This window comes from Bison bison, unplaced genomic scaffold (assembly GCF_000754665.1).
Source record: "Bison bison bison isolate TAMUID 2011002044 unplaced genomic scaffold, Bison_UMD1.0 scf7180017864453, whole genome shotgun sequence".
Classification (NCBI taxonomy): Eukaryota; Metazoa; Chordata; class Mammalia; order Artiodactyla; family Bovidae; genus Bison; species Bison bison.
In genome coordinates this window covers 4,857,553-4,865,616 of record NW_011495015.1, presented here as the reverse complement: position 1 = coordinate 4,865,616, position 8,064 = coordinate 4,857,553, and the positions used below count along the sequence as shown (strand labels likewise).

At 42.2% G+C, this 8,064-nt stretch overlaps 1 pseudogene; it reads left to right on the top strand.

The window, feature by feature from the left end:
- The first annotated feature begins 4,724 nt into the window (after window positions 1–4,724).
- Window positions 4,725–5,310, top strand: LOC105002476 (annotated as a pseudogene).
- Window positions 5,311–8,064: the final 2,754 nt, after the last annotated feature.

Genomic DNA, 8,064 nt, shown 5'->3' with positions numbered 1-8,064 from the left:
ACTGTGCCCACCCACCTGGTTCTCTTTAAGGTGGGCAGGGGCTGCCCATGCACAGTGACCCAGGAGAAACTGACCCAAGATTAATGTTGCCTAAAAACTCCCACACAGACGTCAGTTGTGAACTGCGAGAGTCCTGTAAGCAGAAGGGGAATATAAGGTGGCAGGCACTTTCTCTCACTGCAAAATATTAAGTAACCACACATCAGAGACATGGAACATACATACAGAGTATCATTAAACAGGGAGGGAAAACTGAACCTCTCAAGAGCCACTGGAGAACAATCGCAAGTTTCATTTCAATGAGGGGTCCCAGGGAAGAGAGAACAGAACGCACAGAAATTGTATAAAGTGCAGGGAGCATCGTTAAAACTCACAAGTGACTGTTGTTTTTCAGTCGCCAAATTGTATCCAACTCTTTGTGACCCCATAGATTGCAGCATGCCAGTATTCCCTGTCCCTCACCATCTCCTGGAGTTTGCCTAAGTTCATGTCCATTGAATCAGTGGTGCCATTCAGTCAATCTTAGGAAATCAACCCTCAATACTCATTGGAATGACTGATGTTAAAGCTGAAGCTTCAATACTCTGGCCACCTGATGTGAAGAGCCAACTCATTGGAAAAGACTCTGATGCTGGGAAAGACTGAAGGCAGAAGGAGAAGAGGGTGACAGAGAATGAGATGGTTGGATGGCATCACAAGTGACAATGGTCCTTTATTCTTGACATCTCTGGGGTTTCACCCTGAGCTCTAGAAAAATCCATTTATTGGTTGCTAGGAGAGAAGGATGGTTACCCTCTGCATTTCAAAATCCCCTCCAAGCTGCCCTCAATAGGATAGAGGAGGCAGCGAATGAGAGCTCAAATTCCCATGACCTCCGCTGGCCTCTTTGCATCTGTCTTTGGCTTGACCTGACCTGAGGATATATACTCATGACCTAGCACATCCATGTTTACTTTATTATTACCTCTTCTCCTGGATTCAAGGATAACACAGCTGTCATGCCATCACCTCATTGTCTGGTTTCCAAAATAGACACCAATATTCACCCTCCTCTACTTTAGGGAGGAAATATCACCTACCCATGAGATCGACATAATTGTCATTTCAAACCGAGACATTAATTGGTTTCAGAAAACATTGGCCCCAAAAATCATAACCAAAGAACACACATCAAATTTATAAAGTAGATCATTCAGTCCCTTAAAACAATTCCTAGCGAACTGCTTGCCCACTGGGACAGGCACCGCCTAGTCTAAATTGTTTGTGATGCTTAATTGAACACCATAGGCTAATGACTGACTAATTCAGAATTCCTGATACTTCAGACATACAGGGCTCTCATTCACTCATTCATTCATCAAGCTTTCATTCAATATTAATTAAGTGCATGTCTGGCACCTGTCACGGATTGGGGATAGCATCGTGGCGAGCCCAGTGTGCACTCACATGGAGGTGAGAGGCTGCCGTCAGTGCCGTGATAGATAGTTCATGTAACAAAGATGAAAGCATAGACTATGGAGAACAGTGTGGGGGTTCCTTAAAAATCTAAAAATAGGGGGAACCCACCCAGAGGCCTGATGAAAGAGAAGGGAAGTAAGCACCCAGTGAGGCCACTGGGCTGGTTTAGGGCCTCGTGAAGAGTGAAGCCTCAGTTTCAGGCGGTCTTTTTGCAGAGCTCCAAGCAGAGCGTGCTTCAACTCGCAGCTCCAGTGGCAGGGAGAGGAGGCTTAGCATTGGGCTCTCCGGCTTGAGATGTGCTCGTACGAGTCTCATGAAATCAGGGATGTCACCTGCCCGTGTCTCTGGGACCAGCGCCTGGCATGAGGCAAGAATACTGAAGCGAGTTGCCATTTCCTTCTCCAGGGGATCTTCCTGACCCGGGGATTGAATCTGCATCTCTGGGGTCTCTTTCATTGGCAGGTGGCTTCTGCACCACCTGGGAATCCTCAAATGCGATGGGTGTAGTCTCTGGGGAGTTTTGAGGAAAAGAATCAGTCACCAAAAGGACCCCTCCAGCTGCTGAATTGAGAAAGACTGGAGGTGGCAGGAATGGCAGCAGGCTCTGAGACAGAGGCCAACCAAAGGGTGCTGCTGGGAACCGAGGTGAGCAACTGTCTTCTCACTTGAGACACTTTTCTTGGACAATGTGAAGTACTCCGGCTGCCGTGGTTGTAATGGTCATTCATGTGCTAATGTCCCAAGTCTAGTTCTTCCAGCCCAAATCTATCTCCTGAGTCTCAGTCTCACATATCCAAAGATCTACTGGTCATCCCCTCTTTCAGTGGGTCAAGGGTGCCTCAGGCTGCACTTCATTGTCTGAAACATTAGTCTTCTCCTGCGCTCAGTGTATTTCACTACTGAGGTCATGTGGCCACGCCTCTTGCTAAAGGCTCTGTCTTTTAGAGGCCACTGCTAACTTACGTTAGTGGACGAATCTGTGCTGGCCCATGAATGCTCCATAAACACATCGTTATGGTTTTGTTGATCAGATTCTCTGCCCATACTGCTGGCTTGAAGGATTGAACATAGCATAGGTAGGTTTGTTTTGTTTTGTTTTTCAATTGAAGGAATTGTTTTACAGAATTTTGTTTTCTGTCAAACCTCAACATGAATCAGCCATAGGTATGCATACATCCCCTCCCTTCTGAACCTCCCTCCCATATCCCTCCCCATCCCACCCCTCCGGGTTGATGCAGAGCCCCAGTTTGAGTTTCCTGAGACATGCAGCAAGTTCCCCACTGGCTATCTATTTTACACATGGTAATGTAAGTTTCCATGTTACTCTCTCCATAGGTAGATTTAACTGGGACAGGATGATGGGGTGATGCTTTAGAAGACAGTTCAGGACAGGGTGCCATAGAGGTCAGGTGTTGAATACTCAGAGGATAGAGGATCAGAATTAGAGTGGATTCTTTATATTTTGCAGTTTTGACCAATAGGGGCTTTGACATTGGACAGATAATTCTGACTTTGTCACTTTTGTTACAAACAGTAAACTTACCATGAAGCCAATACACGAGAGTTAAGGCTCTGTGGATATTATAGAATTTTAAAATGTGAATTCAGTTTTCTTACATCTCTCTTGGGAATTTTTTTTGTCCACTCCCTATTATAATTTCAGAATTTAGCTTTCATTCTTTTGAATTTAAGCAAAGGAGCTAATTTTGTTCTGGAAAACATTTAGTTGGAAGGGTGTAAGATTCCCTGTTCTGTGATCTTTTTAAAAAACATATAATTTGTGTGTAAAGGAGCTTAAGCAATAACTTCATCTTTTTTTGTCTCTAATAAATGGTTTTTAAAAAGACTTCCCATGTGGTCCAGTGACTGGGACTCCACACTCCGAATGCAGGGGACCTGGGTTCGATCCCTGGTTGGGGAACTAGATCCCACATGTTGCAACTAAGCAACCAAATAAATAAAATAAGAAATATTAAAAAAACAAAACCTAAAAATAGAGCTACCATATGATCTAGCAATCCCACTCCTGGGCATATATCTGGAGAAAACTCTAATTCAAAAAAATACATGCACTCTAATGTTCATTGCAGCACTATTTACAGTAGCCAAGACAAGTTCAGTTCAGTCATATCCGACTGTTTGTGACCCCATGAATCATAGCATGCCAGGCCTCCCTGTCCATCACCAACTCCTGGAGTCCACCCAAACCCATGTCCATTGAGTCGGTGATGCTATCCAACCATCTCATCCTCTGTCATCCCCTTCTCCTTCTGCCTTCAATCTTTCCCAGCATCAGGGTCTTTTCAAATAAGTCAGCTCTTCACATCAGGTGGCCAAAGTACTGGAGTTTCAGCTTCAACATCAGTCCTTCCAATGAACACCCAGGACTGATCTCCTTTAGCCAAGACAAGGAAGCACCCTAAATGTCCATTAACAGAGGAATCGATAAAGATGTGGTATATATACACAATAGGTATTATTCAGCCATAAAAAAGGAATGAAATGATGCCATCTGCAGCAACATGGATGGAACTATAGATGATCACACTAAGTTAAATCAGAGAAAGACAAATACCATATGGCATCACTAATATGTGGAATCAAAAAGAAAATGATACAAATGAACTTATTTACAAAACAGAAATAGACTCATAGACTTAGAAAACAAATTTACAGTTACCAAAAGTGAAAGGGGGATAAATTTGGACTTTGGAATTAGCAGATACAAACCACTGCACATTAAAGAGATAACAAGGACCTACTATATATCTGTATCCAAAATCTTGTAATAACTTATAATGGAACAGAATTTGAAAAAAATATTTACATGTATGTATAACTGAATCAATTTGCTGTAACCTAAAAGTAATATAATATTGTAAAACAATATTGTAAATCAACTATACTTCCATAAAAAAAAGAAAAAAGTGGTGGCATAAAGCATAATATAAAGTTGGCAACATAAATCACCATGATTTTTAAGACGATTTCTAAATCTATTGGTAAACATAGAAATATAGGAGGGGAGTTACTCAAAATGTCAGGGGACTGACTGCTTCCAAGTTAATATTTCTGAAGTTTAGATATCTTATATAAAGTAAAAAAATAAATAAATTTTTAAAAAATAAATAAAAGATGAGAAAAAAATAAAATAAAACCTCTCCACTATCAAAAAAAAAGAAAGAAATCTTAAACTTCAGCTCTTCCTAGAACTGCTAGTGTTGGCAGTAGCAACAAGTGTTGGCCGAATCTGCAATGTCAAGGCCATGTTCGGTTCCAGTGCTAAGATCGTGAAGCCCAATGGTGAGAAGCCAGATGAGTTTGAGTCCAGCATCTCCTAGGCCCTCCTGGAGCTGGAGATGAACTCAGCCCGCAAGGCCCAGCTGTGGGAGCTGAACATCACGGCCGCCAAGGAAACTGAAGTTTGCGGTAGCTGGAAAGCTATCATCATCTTTGTTCCCGTTCCGCAACTGAAGTCTTTCCAGAAAATCCAGGTGCAGCTCATGTGTGAGCTGGAGAGGAAGTTCAGTAGAAAGCACGTCGTCTTCATTGTTCAGAGGAGAATTCTGCCTAAGCCAACTTGAATAAGCCTTATGAAAAATAAGCAAAAACATCCCAGGAGCCGCACCCTGACCACTGCGCATGAAGCCATCCTGGAGGACTTGGTTTTCCCAAGTGAGATTGTGGGCAAGAGAATCTACAAGAAGTTAGACAGTAGCCTACTCATAAAGGTCCATTTGGATAAAGCACAGCCGAACAACATGGAACCCAAGGTTGAAATACTTTCTGGTGTCTTATAAGAAGCTCACGGGCAAGGATGTTAGTTTTGAATTCACAGAGTTTCAGTTGTAAACAGAAATGACTAAATAAAATATTATTCACGATTAAAAAAAAAGAAATCTTAACTTCATAGTAACAATATTTTTGGAAGACACTTTAGCCCATAAGGCAACAGTACCCAAAAAAGGGATGCAGATTACAGTAAGGATTAAGGAATATTTACAAAGTCTACTGTTTCAGTTCAGTTCAGTTCAGTCGCTCAGTCGTGTCTGACTCTTTGCAACCCCATGAATCGTGGCACGCCAGGCTTCCCTGTCCATCACCAACTCCCAGAGTTTATTCAATCTCATGTCCATCGAGTCGGTGATGCCATCCAGCCATCTCATCCTCTGTCATCCCCTTCTCCTCCTGCCCCCAATCCCTCCCAGCATCAGGGTCTTTTCCAATGAGTCAACTCTTTGCATGAGGTGGAAGAATGTATTGAGCATCCATAATCAATTCATATAAATTAAAACTACTTGGTTTTATCTGCAAGTGAGAAGACATAATGTTGCAAATACCTAATACCATAAATGCACTGAATTTTTGCACGCACACACACACAAAATCAAAACTCACATTATGTATTGCATTTTAAAAGTCAGAGAAAACTGTGGAATATATACAGAGATTTTGCATTTCTGGACATCATTACTGACCGGTGGGTAGGAGGGTGACAATAATCACTCACCATCAGAAGTGATCCTCGTTAATATCCCTCAGTATCCTCTGCTTGCTCTGGCTTCATCTTTCTTTCCAAATTGTGCTTGTCTCTCCACCTGGAATATCTCCTGCTCTAGAGTAAATGCCCTTTGTTCCATGTAATTTACAAGATTTTCATAACATCGAACAACATCTGACAAGGTTGTGTTTCATGTGTCTGTTACAAACCCCCGCCCGCTGTCTGGATCATGGAGCTCAGACCACTGAGACACAGCCCCTTGTATCTTGGCAAATCACACCCTTGTGCCCTGAAGCAGACTGCTCTTTCATTCCTGTGGTGGTGTGATGCCAAAATGGATAATCATAATAACAGAACTCTTTCAGAACTACCCCAGTGTTTGGATATCTTTGGTGTTTATCCTCTTAAAAAAAAATAAAACTTCTTTCAGGCAACACATGTTTTATTGAGAGCATGTGAACAACGGTCGCTGTACTCAAGGAGCGCACAGTCTCTTGGAAAAGATGAGATGAATGCACATGAAATTGCAGTGCGTTTTCCAGGTGCTTGCGACAGAGCAGCAGAGCCTTTCAGTTCCATGGGATCTCAAGGGAATGGTCAGATGAGGTTGCTACTGTGGGGACCTCAGTAGGGGCTGGAGGCAAATGAAAAGGGCAGAGAACTCCATCAGGAATAAAACAGGAGGGAAAATCTAGAGCTAGTCTTCCCTCCCTCAATGTAAAGAAATCCAAGCCACACCAAGTATCACCTCACACCAGTCAAAATGGCCATCATCAAAAAACCCACAGGCAATGAATTCTGGAGGGGGTGTGGAGAGATGTGAACTCTCTTACACTGTTGGGTGGGAATGTAAGCCGCTGTAGCCACTATGGACAACGGTATGGAGGTTCCTTAAAAAACTAAAGATAAAACTACCATGTGGTCCAGCAATCTCACTCCTGGGAATATATCTGGAGAAAAACATGGCTCAAAAGGATGTATGCACCCCAGTGTCCACTGAAGCCCTGTTTACAATAGTCAAGACATGAAAGCAACCCGAATTCCATCAACAGAGGAACAGATGAAGATGTGGTGCATATATACACAATGGAATATTACCTGGCCGTTAAAAAGAATGAAACAATGCCATTCACAGCAACATGGATGGATTGTCATATGACTGAAGTCAGAGAGAGAAGTATCATAAGATATCACTTATATGTGGAATCTAAAAAGACACAATACAGATGAACTTATTTATAAAACAGAAACAGACTCACAGACTTAGAGAACGAACTTATGGTTACCAGGGTGGGAAGGGATAGTTAGGGAGTTTAGGACTGACATATACACACTGCTATATTTAAAGTGAATAACCGGGATGGGGTGGAAGATGGGAGGAAGGATTAAGAGGGAGGGGACGTATGTACACCTATGGCTGATTCATGTTGATGTATGGCAGAAACCAACACATTATTGTAAAGCAATTGTCCTCCAATTATAAAGATAACAAAAAATGAAATAGATAACCAATAAGGACCTACTATATAGCACAAGGAATTCCACTCAATGTTATATAACAATCTACATGGGAAAATAATTTGAAAAAGAACAGATTCATGTATATGTGTAACTGAATCACTTTGTTATACAACTGAAACTAACACAACATTGTTAATCAACTATGTTCTGTGCTTAGTTGTGTTCAACTCTTTGTGACCCCACAGACTGCAGCCCACCAGACTTCTCTGTCCATGGGGATTTTCCAGGCAAGAATACTGGAGTGGGTTGCCATGCCCCACTCCAGGGGACCTTCCTAAACCACGGATCGAACCCAGGTCTCCCACCTTGCACGTGGATTTTTTACCGTCTAAGCCTATTCCAATGTAAAATAAAAAGTTTAAAAAAAAAAAAAGAAAGAAAAGAAATCCAAGTCACTAAGAATTGTTAACAAAAGTCCATTACCAAGCAGTAGGTGATAACAAGGTGTCAGTGTTAAGTTCATCACTTATAACCAACATCCCCTCTGGTGGGGGATGTGAATGGCCAGGGAGGCTGTGCATGTGGGAAACTGGGGATTTATGGGAAATCTCTGTACCTACCTCTCAATTTTGCTCTGAATCTAA